Genomic DNA, 14,504 nt, shown 5'->3' on the forward strand with positions numbered 1-14,504 from the left:
CAGTGTGGATGAATCTTTCATTTGTTTCAGCAGTTTAGCAAGCAGGAGAGTGACTGATATCAGGAAATAAAATATTTTTCTCTAATAAGATATATTACAACATTTTTCTATACTTACCTGACCTGTTCTTTAAAAAAACAAAAAACAAAAAAAAACAACAACAATACATTAATAGCATATGTCAAGGCAAGGAAGTATGAGTCTGTTGAATATGAACATGTCCTGATCCATTTATTTTCCACTTATTATTCTCTCCCAACTGAGACTACATGTATGCTTGACCAAGAAAAAGCTTATAGTCAACAGTTCTCTAATATGTATGGTTATCTTCTGTGTTCAAAGCCTCAGTGGGGGTTTCTGTCACAGACTCTTGATAGACTTCATGACAGTAGATTTGTCACAGGATTATGGTTTCTATTATAAGTGAAAACAATAAAGCTAGTATGCACTGAGCCTTAGAATGATATTGAAATTTGATTGAAATATATTTAGCTAGTAGATCTGTGTTATTGAATGATTTTATGTTTATGTATTTTCCCTGTAGAAGTCAAGGTATTCTAAAAATACATATCCATAACAAAAGTGCATTGAGTATTAATGGAAAATATCACTGAAATACATTTTAATTCATTTTTATTCTATATTCTAGGCTATGGAGAAAATTCGGAGCCACAATTTGAATTTCACTAGATGTTTATATTTACTCAATATAAAGTAAATTTTAGAGGCTATTTTTCCAAAGTGCTTTGATGGAGCAGAGATGAGCAAACTGGCTTACAACAAAGCGGGTTCATTACCAAGTGTTCTAAATATCAAGTTTAGCAGAACCAAATTATTTGTGGTTCTCCACCTAGAAATCATCATAATACATGTCAATGGGCCCAAGTCATCATTGAGGTCAGTGATTGATGTGCAGTGGTCTCCAAAAGATCACCAGGAAAGACCACGCTTCACCCAAAGAATTATAGTTGAAAATAATCTTCTTTATTCATGTCAACACACACAACACTGCCTTTTGTCCTTGTACACTTGAAAAAGGGGTCCCACACCCTGAAAATTGTTGTGTGTTGACATGAATAAAGAAGATTATTTTCAACTATAATTCCTTGAGTGAAGCGAGGTCCTTCCTGTTGATCTTTTGGAGATCCTCTTGTGGTCCTTTTTGGTTCATTCGCAGATACCTATTGGTGCTACGGATCCGGCAGCTGACACCACTCAGAGAAGAATCCTCTGTCAATTGGTTCTATTGTTGTTTCAGTAGTTGTGAATTTCTCACAACTAGCCAAGGTGAGCGTTCTACCTAGTATACATTTATATGCTTTGTACGACGGTATCACGCTATGTACAGTTTGGTGCTGTTGTTTGTTTTCTCTCGTTGATGTACAGTGGTGGGAGGGCATTAAAGTCTTCAAAGTCATCAAAGACCATAATCAAAGGAATGGAGAGAAAGGGAATTAAAACCAAAAACAAATAACCGAGTCTCAATAAGGTGAGAAGAGGTGAATATGAGTTGATTTTTTAAAATTTTTTGCACTTTGCCTTGGCTCTGGATTAATCCGGGTTCTGGAGAAACACTAGAATTTAATTATAACATCTTAAGTTCATATTGTACAAGTTTTTTTCTAAAACAAAAATTGAGGGCCAACCTCGTGAATATTCACTAAACAAATGTCGTGAGGGTTGCCTATCACTGATAGCAAACTTTATTTCATTTTTTTTTTTTTTTTTTTTTTCATTTTGAAATACACCTACCCTGAGAAAATCCCTTAAGAAATAACATAAGAGCTGGAAATTAGTTTAATCAAGATACTTTAGAAGACAGAGTTACTTGAAACAGAACAAATAATATCGTAAAAAAAAATAAAAAAAAATGCTAATTGTCTTAATTTTTCATATCTTAACATTGAAGATGCTAAGATAAGATGAAACTTTATTATCTCTAATGGTTTCTTAACATGTAGAATAAAGGCAAATATATTTTCTGAGGACTTATTATGTTCAATACAATAAACACAGGAGTCTGTCTGCAGAAATTCAATGCAACTGGGCCCATTTTTATGCCCTATTCAAGCTTTGTTAGAATTCTTCGACTGAATAAAATTTCACTTTACCTTTTTTATTTTTTTAAAAAACCCTTTGCAGTTTCTTTTTGATCCTAAACCTTACATTCATCCTATACAATGACACCGAATGTCTCGAACACACCAGATAATTTTATGATGATCACAATCTGATTCAATTTTATTCATTGAGAAATCAAATTTTACATCATAGTAATTGAAAAACTCATGTTCAAGAAGAATACCCTGTTACTGAGGTGACAGGAATTTCTAATGCACCAGGTCTAATTGTAATGCATAGCCTATACATAAGAGAAAAGAGCTGAAAAATCTCTTTGTACGTTAGAAGTCTTATTGTGTGAAACAGACTCAAACTTGTAGCACCTTAAAGAACTAATTTATTTAGACTCTTGTCCATAGTGGCCCAAACTATGATACCCATAGACACTTTTCTATAGGGACATGGTCTAATACTTGATGAATAAAAAACCAATAGGAACCACTTTAGTACAAAAGTGGACCCAAAAGAAAACTGCGCTTAACCCGTGGAAAAAATTAAATGGAAAAAACTTTATTGGAGACGCTTGTTCAAGCGTTTCAGGGTCGATGCCCTTTTTTCAAGTGATGTACAATGTAGAACACGATTTGAACGGGACGGGTCTGGATATTTGGCTCTGATTTTTGCCGACTCCACACACCTGTGTTCCAGTGCGTGGTCTTCTTTAAACATACACTAATACTTGGCCTTTCTGAGCAATTAATTTACTATCTATACAAATAATTTTAATATTTTACATATATTTCCACATTTGTAATTTTTTTAATATATTCTGTTTCAATTGGTTTTTCACGCAAAAAAATGAACAACCCCTTTAACTTTTAAATCGACCGGAAGGGAGTGAAAAAAAAAAAAATCATACTCATCTGTCTCCGAAGTTCCAGTGTCCTCCTGGCATGTTCTGGTCTTTATGCTCAATGTATCTCTTTCATAGTTCCGCTGATTGGCCTCAGCAGTCACATGAACGGCATGTGATGTCACTACCTGTTACATCATGGGTCTCTTTCTGAGTCCTGTTGAGGTGGAACTCAGGAAGATACCTGGGAAAAACCCAGCTAATATAAAAGTTAAAGGATGATGTACAAAACAGGTATGTGTTCTCCATCACTCAAAAAAGCTGGTGGTCTTTATTGTTGCACTTGATAAAGGGGAGGCCCATCCCTGAAATGCGTTGTGCCCTGTTCGTAGTGAATAAAGAGATATATATTTCCACCTTGGCGTCCTCTGGATTTGTTTTCACCTTCTTTCCTGTGAGTGCAACTGGGGTCGTTTCTCTACTGGTTCTCCTGATGTCCAGAACTAGAGTAGTTGGGTGACATGAAGGCCTACCATCTTCTCCTATTTCCAATCATTAAACCCTATAAGCCCATATAGCATGACCAAGTTCATGTGAGAAATATGGTCCTTGTGCAGCTCACAAAATATATATAATATATTCTGCAAAAATAAATCAATGGTTCCCATAAGTTGTAGTAAAATGTAGACTTCATTGACTATTTCTCCAGATCACGATTACAATATATAGTAAAAGAAAGTGATATTATTATAAGTTAATTGGGAAGATGTTATATAATAAAAATACCTTTGCAAATAGAAAAAGTGAATATAAAAGAAGTTCAAAGTCATAATAAGAAGTCTGAGCGTAGACTTTGAGACCAAGACTATTGGATGCTTTCAGAATTCAAAAGCATCTAATTTAAGTAAAATAGTATGGATAAGCTTTAGAAGGAAGGTAAGTGATGCTTAGTAGAGATGAGCGAGTAGTTAAATACTTGAGATTCGATATTCGTTTCGAGTAGCCCCTCAGTATTCGACTACTTGAATCGAATATCGAATCCTATTATACTCTATGGGGGAAAAATGCTCGTTTCAGGGGTAGGCAACATTCGATCAAATTATACTTACCAAGTCCTCAAGTGAGGGTTGGGCTGGATCCTCCAAGAAGTCTTCTCCGTGCAGCGTCCCCGCGGCGTCTTCCGGCTCTGAATTCACTCTGCCAGGCATTGGGCCTGGGCAGAGCCGACTGCGCATGCCTGCACTACAAGAAAATGGCCGCTTACAGTCAAAGCGGCCATTTTCTTGTAGCGCGGGCATGCACAGTCGGCTCTGCCCAGGTCCGATACCTGGCAGAGTGAATTCAGAGCTGGAAGACGCCGCGGGGAAGCTGCGCAGAGAAGACTTCTAAAGGTAGGAGAAGAACCAGCGTTGATTGGCCGACTGTATAGCATTCGGCCAATCAACGCTGGTTCTGCATCAAATTTTTCCATTCGAATAGCGAGTAGTATTCGATTGAGTACGAGTATTTTGAATACCGTAGTATTCGATCGAATACCTACTCGCTCATCTCTAATGCTTAGCAACATTATTATCTATGGAGGGCAATACTAAATCTTCCTGGCTCCTCCTGACTAATACTTTGAATGTCCAAGCAAATAGTAGTAGCTTAAACACAATGGATTTTCTTTTCATAACAGCTCTTTAGATGGACACATGTACTGTAAGAGTAAGATTTTGGAAGCACCATATATGATTAAATTGTTTTTTTAGCAATTGGATTGGATGTACCAATTAAAGCTATAACAGAACTGTACAGATCAATGCAGATGAGATTGTACTTTGGTACAGTATCATGAGCAATGGTAGAGTTACTTGATTGTCTCAATTCAGTGCATTATCACAGTGCTCAAGATAAGAAATTATTTTTTTTTTTAGGCTAAAGTTCTCAAGTAGTACACCGCAGCAGAAAAGCACTGTAGGAGAAACAGCAGTGGCAACACATCACTTTTTTTTCCATAATGCTTTTCACAGAAAGTCCGCAGAGGTTTCCTCTGCAAACTTACCACTTCCATTATACCTATAGGGATGTGTATGCCGATTGGTCACCAAGTGGTTAAAGAGAAGATGTTGCTTTTCATGAAAGCTTACAATCTACTGGACAATATGAGTCAGTAACATTTACTTAAAAAAATAAGTTAAGGGGAAATTCATTCTTTTGAGCTTTCATAAAACTGAAGCGGCAACATGCTGCTCTCTTATTGCGATCAATAGTATTTGGATTGCAATAACATTTATCCGTGTACATAAATGGAGCTAAATAACTTCTAATGACCACAACCTTGCACATGTACCTTAGCTATTTAAGATATTTTTAGAGGCCTGGACCAAATTGGATAGAAATACAACAAATAACTCAACCTGAAATGTAATCTTCCTTAAAAAAGGTTCTGGGATCTTGAGTATTCACCACTAATTATGTCGATATATTGAATCCACTTGGTCTCTTTACACCAGAGATGATTAGAACAGTTCATGCATAGAATTTTGACAAACTAACCCTAAGCAATGAAAATATGATATCTTTGACTACATCAATGTTACACCCTCATGATTTTACTCTGTGTGTATCTGACATTTCTTAACCAAATGCACAAAAATATTGTGCCCCTTTGCGTCTGAATAGCACTGCTCAGGTCTGGTTTACATCTGCGTTCGGTATTCCGTTTGGGAAGTCCGCTTGGGGACGTCCCGAATGGAATACCGAATGGATTAAAAAGCATAAGCAATAAAAGCACATGGACCCCATAGACTATAATGGGGTCTGTGTGTTTTCCCCATGGTGTCTGCGCAAGTCATGCAGAAAGGAAAGTAGTTCATGAAGTACTTTTCTCTCTGCATGACTCGTTTTTACGGTTCTGTATATATATACACAGAACCTCTAGTCTGTAGATCACTACAGCGAGGTCCACAAGCCCAATGGTGGGCGGCTGTATGTCTGAACTCAATGTGAACTACTACAAAGACACCGCAGCGCGGTACTTAATGTGCACAGCTGCTAAGACACTGCAGCCTGAACTCAATGTGAACAGTGTGTACTGTGCGACACTCCATGTGAACAAGGTGCAACTAAAACCCTGCCAGTTTAGCTCACTGGCCAGGTGCACCTGTACAAGTGAAACACACACGGCTGCCAGGGGTTAACACTCACCCCAGGCCAGCAAACACACACACTTACCACTGCGACTGCTAGGGGCCACCACGGAAGTTTAGAACATTCTCCTGCACACAGCTTGGAGTTACCAGGGGAGTTTGCATGGTCCTGCACACAGCTTGGAGCCATCAAACACCCATGCTCCCGCACACAGCTAGGAGCCATACATGAAGTCAGACAGTACACATAGGCTATCTCAGAGACCATACCTGCTGCAGATCTACCGCTCCTAGCCCTGATGTAGCTCTAACAGTTCAGGGTTTACAGGTCCTACCTAACAACACCCAAGAGAAGCAGAGGAACCCCACACAGAGGCCTAGTCTGAAACCTGCCAGAGTACTGGAGCCTATCCCTGTAAACTACTGTCATTCACTCCGTGGACTTTGAGGATATTTTAGTCAAAGTGTGAACACCCGGCGGGCGTTGGCTCACACTATTTAAAGGGAAGTCCTAGCCCAATAGGGGCGGTGGCCATGAACTCACTGCTCATGCTCAGTAGGGGAGAAATGGCACTTAGCTTGTGAGCAGCTCCAATACGTCTGAGCATGCTCAGTAAAGTGAAAGCTGAATGGTTAGACTGACCTGCAGGTGGCGCTGTGTGCTATGATAGCATCCTGCGGGACCCAATCCTAACACTCGTGCAGACACTGTGGGGAAAACACACAGACCCCATTACAGTCTATGGGGTCCATGTGCTTTTATTGCTCACTGCTTTTTAATGCATTTGGTATTCTGTTCTGGGGGTCCTCAAGTGGACTCCCCAAACAGAATACTGTATGCAGATGTGAACCGGGCCGTAGCTCTGATAGAAGGGCAAGAAGAGTATGAACTCAAGGAGGGAGGTTTATACAAGCTAGAGATGAGTAGGAGGTAGTGTATATACAGTAACCTCACTGGGTTTTGGAATTTGGCAACATAAAGTATAGACAAATTTAACTAAAAGAGATGCCAAAATTTTTTTGAATGGCATGACTAAATAGTCTATTTTTGATCTTAATGCAATAAAGATTAAACTTGAATGTTTTAACTCTGACAATTGTAATTGAGATTGATGCATAGATTACAGCATGACAACACTAAAGCATCACTTCAATGACAGAAACAATTTTATAGCCAGACAGACAAAGAGCACCTTCTATCTCTCTTTATCATAAAATCAAAGTGTTTATCTCCAGTCCTCCAGACCCACAATTTATCATCTGTGTATTATTTTCTACACAGTCCAGTCATATTAATGTGACTGCCATCTACTTTGAGGTTAAATAACCACTCGCAGAAGGCACGTGTCATCAGCCATCTGGGTGCACTCATCATTGTGGAAGGCACGATGGATCAACACAAGTATGCTTCCATCCTTGCGGACCATGTTCAACCCTACATGAGAACTGTTTTTTTCCCAGGATGATGGCATCTACCAGCAGGACAATGCGACGTGTCATAAAGCTCGCAGTGTACGTGCATGGTACAAGGAGCACCAGGATGAGTTTACTGTACTCCCTTGGCCAGCAAATTCCCTGGACTTGAACCCAATTGAGAATCTGTGGGACCACCTCGATCAGGTTGTTTGCACCATGGATGCTCAACCGTGTAACCTAGCGCAGCTGGCCACGGCACTGGAGTTGGCATGGCTCAACATCCCAGAGAACATGATCACAACATCCCCTCTCTTCCTGCACGTCACGTCACGGCTCTGCGAAAGGTGGTTATTCTGGATTTTGACAGGTGGTCACATTAATGTGACTGGACTGTGTGTCTCTCAGTCTGCCTATTCTATCTCTTCATTCTATCCCTATAACATGGACCGCTTTCTGCCTGGGTTATTTAAACCACCAATAAATCATCAGTGACCTCTGACCTATAGTCCCTCACAATTAAATGTCTAATGTCATGAGGGTTGCTTGCAAAGCATGATGGGTAAGCCCACTTGATCTTTGAGGCCATGTGATTCTTCTTCTCTATTTTCACTATGATTACATTTGTTAGCCACCATTGTAGATAGTTCATGCAAATTGATCAGCAAAATGTTTGGATTCAAACAAATGGTTGTCCAGAGCCAAAACATATGTATTATGTTTTGTGTGTTTCCTACAAATTTTGTTATGACATTCTAATAAATATTTATTTATATTTATTTTTAGTAACATTTATTTATATTTATGTATTATAGATAAAACTATCTTGTCCGTTCATGGCCTCTATTGTGAGCACCTTTAAAAAATCTGATATAATCTGATATATTTAAGGGGTGTTTTTGTATTAGAAAACATGTAGCACTGATTCTCAAACAGACTATTTTTTTTATAACCCTGTATATATATATTTTTTTTAAGCTTTAAGTGGAAAATTGCATATTTCTATTCTTTGGCCATGACTGACAATATGATTGCAAAGGATAAACTCTTCACAACAGTCATAACCTTTTTATTTTTTTGTTACGTTCACAGTCAACACACATTAGCAGCCAGTCTTTCAGATCTATCGGGTCTAAAAGAGGATTGACCACCTAAAAACCGACAACTTGTTGGAGTCAAAACAGCATGGCTTTATTAAGAGCAAATTATATCAAGTTATGGAAATTGTATTGATTTTTTTGACTATAGATGTATCCTCCATTCCTTAAAGTATTCTCTTGACTGGACCTATCTAGATACATATGTGGTGGCAGTGGTGTTAGCTATGGAAGTATGAGAGGCAGGCAGGAAAGTATGGATTAATATGACGGACTTAGAAAAAAATAGACAAAATTAGACTATTGGCAATGAAAGTATTAACTATTATTTGTCTGTATTATCGATTCAATCAAAATTTTTGAATAAGAAACTAAATATAAAAATAAGGAGGCACAACCTGAAATTAGTTGAAAGAAGATCTGAAGCGATTCAGGAAATAATGTACTGAAAGAGTACTAAAAACAGATGTGGTTGGAAAATCAGTAAGGCTAGATTCACACCTGTGCTCATTGTCCATTTGGGGTTTCTGTCCATCATTCCTATTAAAGAATGTGGCATGTGGCTTAGGAGAGTGTGGGCGGATACTGGGAGGGGAGACGTGATTGATGCACTTACGTCTCCCCACCCTGTACCTGCCCACACTCTCCTAAGTCACAACAAGCCCCGCCTACTTCCAGCATCCATAACACTAGCCTGCACGGTGATCTGCAGGCCTATGAATGAGAGAAGATTGGACTGAGAACAACGGGAAGCATCAGCGGCAGCGATTCCGTGCAGGTAAGTGGGGGGGACTAAGTAGCCGGGGGGATTTTTCAATCACTACACAGTGTGGAGTCCAAAAATTGAAGCCTTCAATTTTTGGACTCCTTGCTGTGTAGTGAACAGGATCATTTTTAAAATCCGATTTTCAATCATTAAAAAATCCCATTGATTTGTATTAGGATTGGAATTGGAATCGGGATCAGGTTCGGATGGAAAATTATCAGAAATCGGATTTTAAAAATGATCCTGAAATTTCAAGATCGGCTCAACCCTAGTGATTGCTCTAATTATCCTAACTAAATTTTGCACATCATTCAGAACTTTTTTCCACAAAAAAAGTCTTTAAAATTTTAGAATTTGGCCATTTGACTTGCATTTTAGAGGCTTCCCAGAGAAATAAGCATCAATTACACATTGTTAAGGGAAATAGCTTGCTTTTCTACAATTGTCACTTCAAATTTAGCTCTGTCTCAGGGATATAACAAAGCACCATCCATGAGTAAAGCTACAGCACAATTACCATTGTAGCACCTGGACAGAAATGGAGCTATATTACCGAAAAGCCAAAGGCTCAACAGCTCCTTCATTCTAATGCTGCTACAGAGTCAGCAGTTGGACCCTCTCCGATCAGTCGATAAAGCCATATCTTACTTGTCATAAAAGTGGAAAAACCACTTTGAGTCAAGATAAGAGTAAAAGAAAGGAAAATAATTTAAAGAAGAGTAAAATGGAAGCTAAGGTTAAGAACATGAATCTAGACAAGGAAGGTAAAAAGAAATATTGATATTAATTTTCTATGCAATATTTTTTCACACAATGTATATATATATATTTTGAGCAAAGGTAGAAGTCAAGCAGAGATATCAGGAGAACAGAACATATAAATGACTCAGCAGGTGGCCAAAGTAATGCTAGCTTCTATAGGGATTTCTCTTTCTGGAGCGACGCATCTTCAAAAAATTATTTTAAAAAAGCATGAAAAAGCTGTCCTATGCCCCACTCTGTTCTATTCTTTAATCACTTTTTCTCCACACAGGTTTATATACTAACAGTATTGATACATCATAGTTCTATGTGGAATGATTTATCTGCATTTCAGTGCGTGTATATTGCCATTTCTTGTGCTGTGCAAAAAAATGTCTTTAATTAAAAACAGGATTTATAGAGAACCATTCTAACATCGGGAATGCACTTTAAGTTTTACCGGTATTTGCTCTGCTTATAGTATTTGCATGTAAAAAAAAAAAAAATAGTATTTTGCACTTTCAGCTAAAAAAAAAAACTCTATAAAACTATACCTTGTATTTTATCCCAAAGTTTCACCTACTGAAACAATATAATATTTATCATATAATTGTATTGTTTCCATCTCACTAAAAAGACATCTTTGACTTTGCCCCCTTCATCCTAATTTGATAAGACTTTCCAGTATATTTAAAGGGGTTGTCCCGTCTCAAGGATCCTATCTATACTGGTAGCTCATGCAAATTGAAGCCTTTTTCTAAATATATTGCTTTAGAAATTCTGCTTTTTTTGCCTGCTATGTGTATTTATCCCTCCCATTGTTTACACTGCGTTGCTATAGCCACAGACCTGGGAGATAGGACAAGTGAAGTCACTTACTCATTGCAGACAGGGCAATCCCTTCAGATAATTGCAGATTGCTGCTAAAGTCAAGTCTATTATCTCTCTATGTAAACACACAGACAACATGGAGTATGTTATGTACAAGATGTTATGTCAGTCCAGGTAGCTGCAACGGGGCTAAGGAATAGCAGTAGGGAATCTCGCCCTGCACTACTCCCACTAGCTATCCCGGTCCCTGCCTCACGGGTGTGGGTCGGCTGTACTCAGGCTAAGCCTGACCCCGACAGCTCCTCTCTCACTGATACCATAGGCCTAGAGGGAAGTGGGAGAAGGAATGCCCTATAAGACCTCTAGGGACTGGAGACTAAAGGGGGTCACCCCTAACGAACAAGTGAAGCTGCTACTGACAGGGACTGACAAGGGTGTGCGCTGACTAACAACACAAGCAGCACACAGGAAAAATGTGGGAAAGGATTCCCCCAAACCAATATGGGAAGGAACCTTACACTAGGAAACAAACACAGGGAAACTGAGTAGAAATCAAAGGATAAGGCAATTCACTCACACAGTCAATTATACACAGAGGGTGGATTGGTGAACACAGAAGGGAAAATACACAAACCAACTCGTTCACCCAAACCTCCCAAAAACCAACCACGGAACTTCCTCTATCCCAGAACACCACCTACTCCTCCTGCTAAGGCCTAGCTCTGTAAAAGCGACACTCAGCACAGAACCATGGGAGGCATGGGTTTAAATACAGAGTAGAGACCACTCCTCCCAGGTGCAAATGGGAGGACAGACTAATCAACCAGGAGATAAAGCTGCCTACCATCAGTGCGCACGTGCAAGTCAGAAGGTGTGCACCAATACCCACGACAGGACAACCCTGCAGCGCCAGGATGCCACCCCAGACACTGCGCAGCCAAAAACTCCCCAGGTAAGAAAAATAGAAAGTAATGAACCTAAATACTCCTAACACAAGAATCTGCAGAGTATCTGGCCTGAAGAAGTGTTGTTTGTCCTGTTCAGAAGGAGGGAGGGAGAGAGATACAGGAAGTGAGAAGCAGACAGTGCATACAGCCTGGCTGAAAGGCTGAGATGGGAGAACCCCTTTAAGAGAAACTGGTATGTAAAAAAGCAACTAGGTAGGAATAGAAAATAACAGTGCCAGGTGCTACATAGAGTAGTACTATAAAACTATATAAAACCTTGAGAAGGTCAAATAGATATGCAACAGAAGTACAACCAGTATCAAGGGTGGTCTTTAGCAAAGCCGATTCTCTGGAGAAGATCACAATGAAGTTGAGACATAGAAATACTGGCCAACATCATCACCAGACATGATCCAGAGATTCTATATTTTGTCACTTTGTTGCATTATGCATTTTAGGGACCAGCCCCTTTGTCAGTTAAATATGGAACATTATATATTTATCTAAAGGAGGGGGTATTCCCCAATATATATCATGCTTGGAAGTAATTAAAACAAACAATCAGGATTTTATTTGTCAGAACGCTTGTGTCTTGTGTTTTCCTGTGCACAATGTCTGATAGCACTTCCACTGGATTCTAAAAAATGCAGTGCAGTCTGCAGGAAGCATGTTATATAGCAGAAGGAGCTGAGTAGAACGACCTAAAATTTGCTAATTATGGGATTAAGAGTTAATTATTTCTTTATGCATGCTTAAATATTGTACAAGAGAAATCACATATAGATGTGATCAGACATCACTGACCTTCAGTTTAGTGAAACAATATTATTATCTTACTAGAAAGCCTTGAAATGCTGCTATTCACAACTTCTTCCTACACCCCATTGCACAGACACTCATGCACAGATAGTCTAGATAGCATAGTAATTTGTGTTTACTTATCAGGAGGTGACGTTGCTTTTAGAAAAGTTCTATTAATTGTCGCACATTTCTGGACATGTCCATGCAAAAGATAAGGGAGTACACATCTGCACATCCTTTTAATTTATCATTATATCCAATCACTGGTCTTAGTAGTGACACATGCATGTATGGCACATGATTACTGTGATATGCTGTACATAATGTCATTGCTGCCATGCAGACAGGACCGACTGGACCTGCACTGTAATACAACTTTAAATATATTATAGAATAGCCTAAGACTCTATTTACATGCAATTTGAAATCAATGGCTCCATGTGCAGTCTGAGTCTAGTCCGTCAGACTTGGACAGCACAGCCGTTGAATGTATTGTGCTGGAGACATCTGGACTGTAGCTATAGAAGACATAGCACACAGATCCAGTGTCCATCCTTGCATGTCCTCTTGACTGTACTTGGCCACATATGTGTATCACATGTAAAGCACCTTTTATAAAACAACATGATATAGTGAAGTATATGCCGGCTATCCTAATTGTGTATACGGATGGCCAGTGAAGGAGGGCGAACTGTAGCTTGTCAAGGCTTTTGTAGCATACTGGGTTCATGATAAATTACTGTATGATCTCTAGGATCATATTTTAACTTAGCTTAAGCTAACTGAAGTGCATTACCCAATACATTGATTCATCTATCTTACTCGGTTTGCCAGATGCTACCAAATCTCCCTCCTCAGTGTTTGCAGTTGGTTGCCCAGGTTTTAGACATACTACAGATCAGAATGATAACTCAATCCCTGTTCGTGGCCATCTATATTCTGTTCTCTCCATTGATCTTCATACTTCTTTCAGGTTTTGAGCCCGGATATGTCTCAATTAAGTTTCTCAGATTAGTTCCTGTTATCTCTGTATGCAAATCCAGAGATAACTGTACCATTTACAATAATCACTGGGTGGAAGGCTGTAACTCAAAAAGTAGAGGATAGAGGAGACACAAGAGCAGGTGAAATTCTGGGATGAGAAAACATTTTTAATAGGGTTGAGCCAATCTTGACTTTTCAGGATCGATTTTAAAATCCGATTTCCGATCATTTTTCATTCGAACCCGATCTCAATTCCGATCCCAATGCAAGTCAATGGGATTTTTTTATTAATCGGAGATTGGATTTTAAAAGCAATCCTACCCCCTGGTGTCCACTTACCTCCAGAGATGGCTGGTCCTGTGCCCCGTGCTTTCATTCTTCGCCTCGCTGCCGCTCCACGCTGCTTTTCTTCCTTCGCTGCCCCCTCCCTGCCAGGTTAGAAGAGTGTGGGCGGGTTAGGAGAGTGTGGGCAGGTACTGGGAGGGGAGAAGTCACGTCTCCCCGCCCTGTACCCACTCACACTCTAAGCCACAAGCCCCGCCTACCTAGCGCTTTAAACACTAACCTGGGAGGCGGGGCAGCGAGGCAAGAAGAAGGAGGGCACCAGAGCAGCCATCTCTAGAGGTAAGTAGCTTCTAGAGATTTAGTTTAGCCTTCCATTCAAATGAATGGAGGCAGCTGGCACGCAGGGGGTTAAGGCTGTGTGTCGGCTGCTTCCATTCATTCCTATGGAACTGCAGTGGAGCCTTCACACTGAATATACATCGTATACTCAGTGTGAAGGCTAAGCAATGCATTGTGGGAAAAATCACCGATCTCGATCCAACATAAAAAGATCGTGTTCGGAATTCCGATGGCGATCGCTCAACCCTAGTTTTT

Source organism: Leptodactylus fuscus, chromosome 11 (assembly GCF_031893055.1).
Source record: "Leptodactylus fuscus isolate aLepFus1 chromosome 11, aLepFus1.hap2, whole genome shotgun sequence".
NCBI lineage: Eukaryota > Metazoa > Chordata > Amphibia > Anura > Leptodactylidae > Leptodactylus > Leptodactylus fuscus.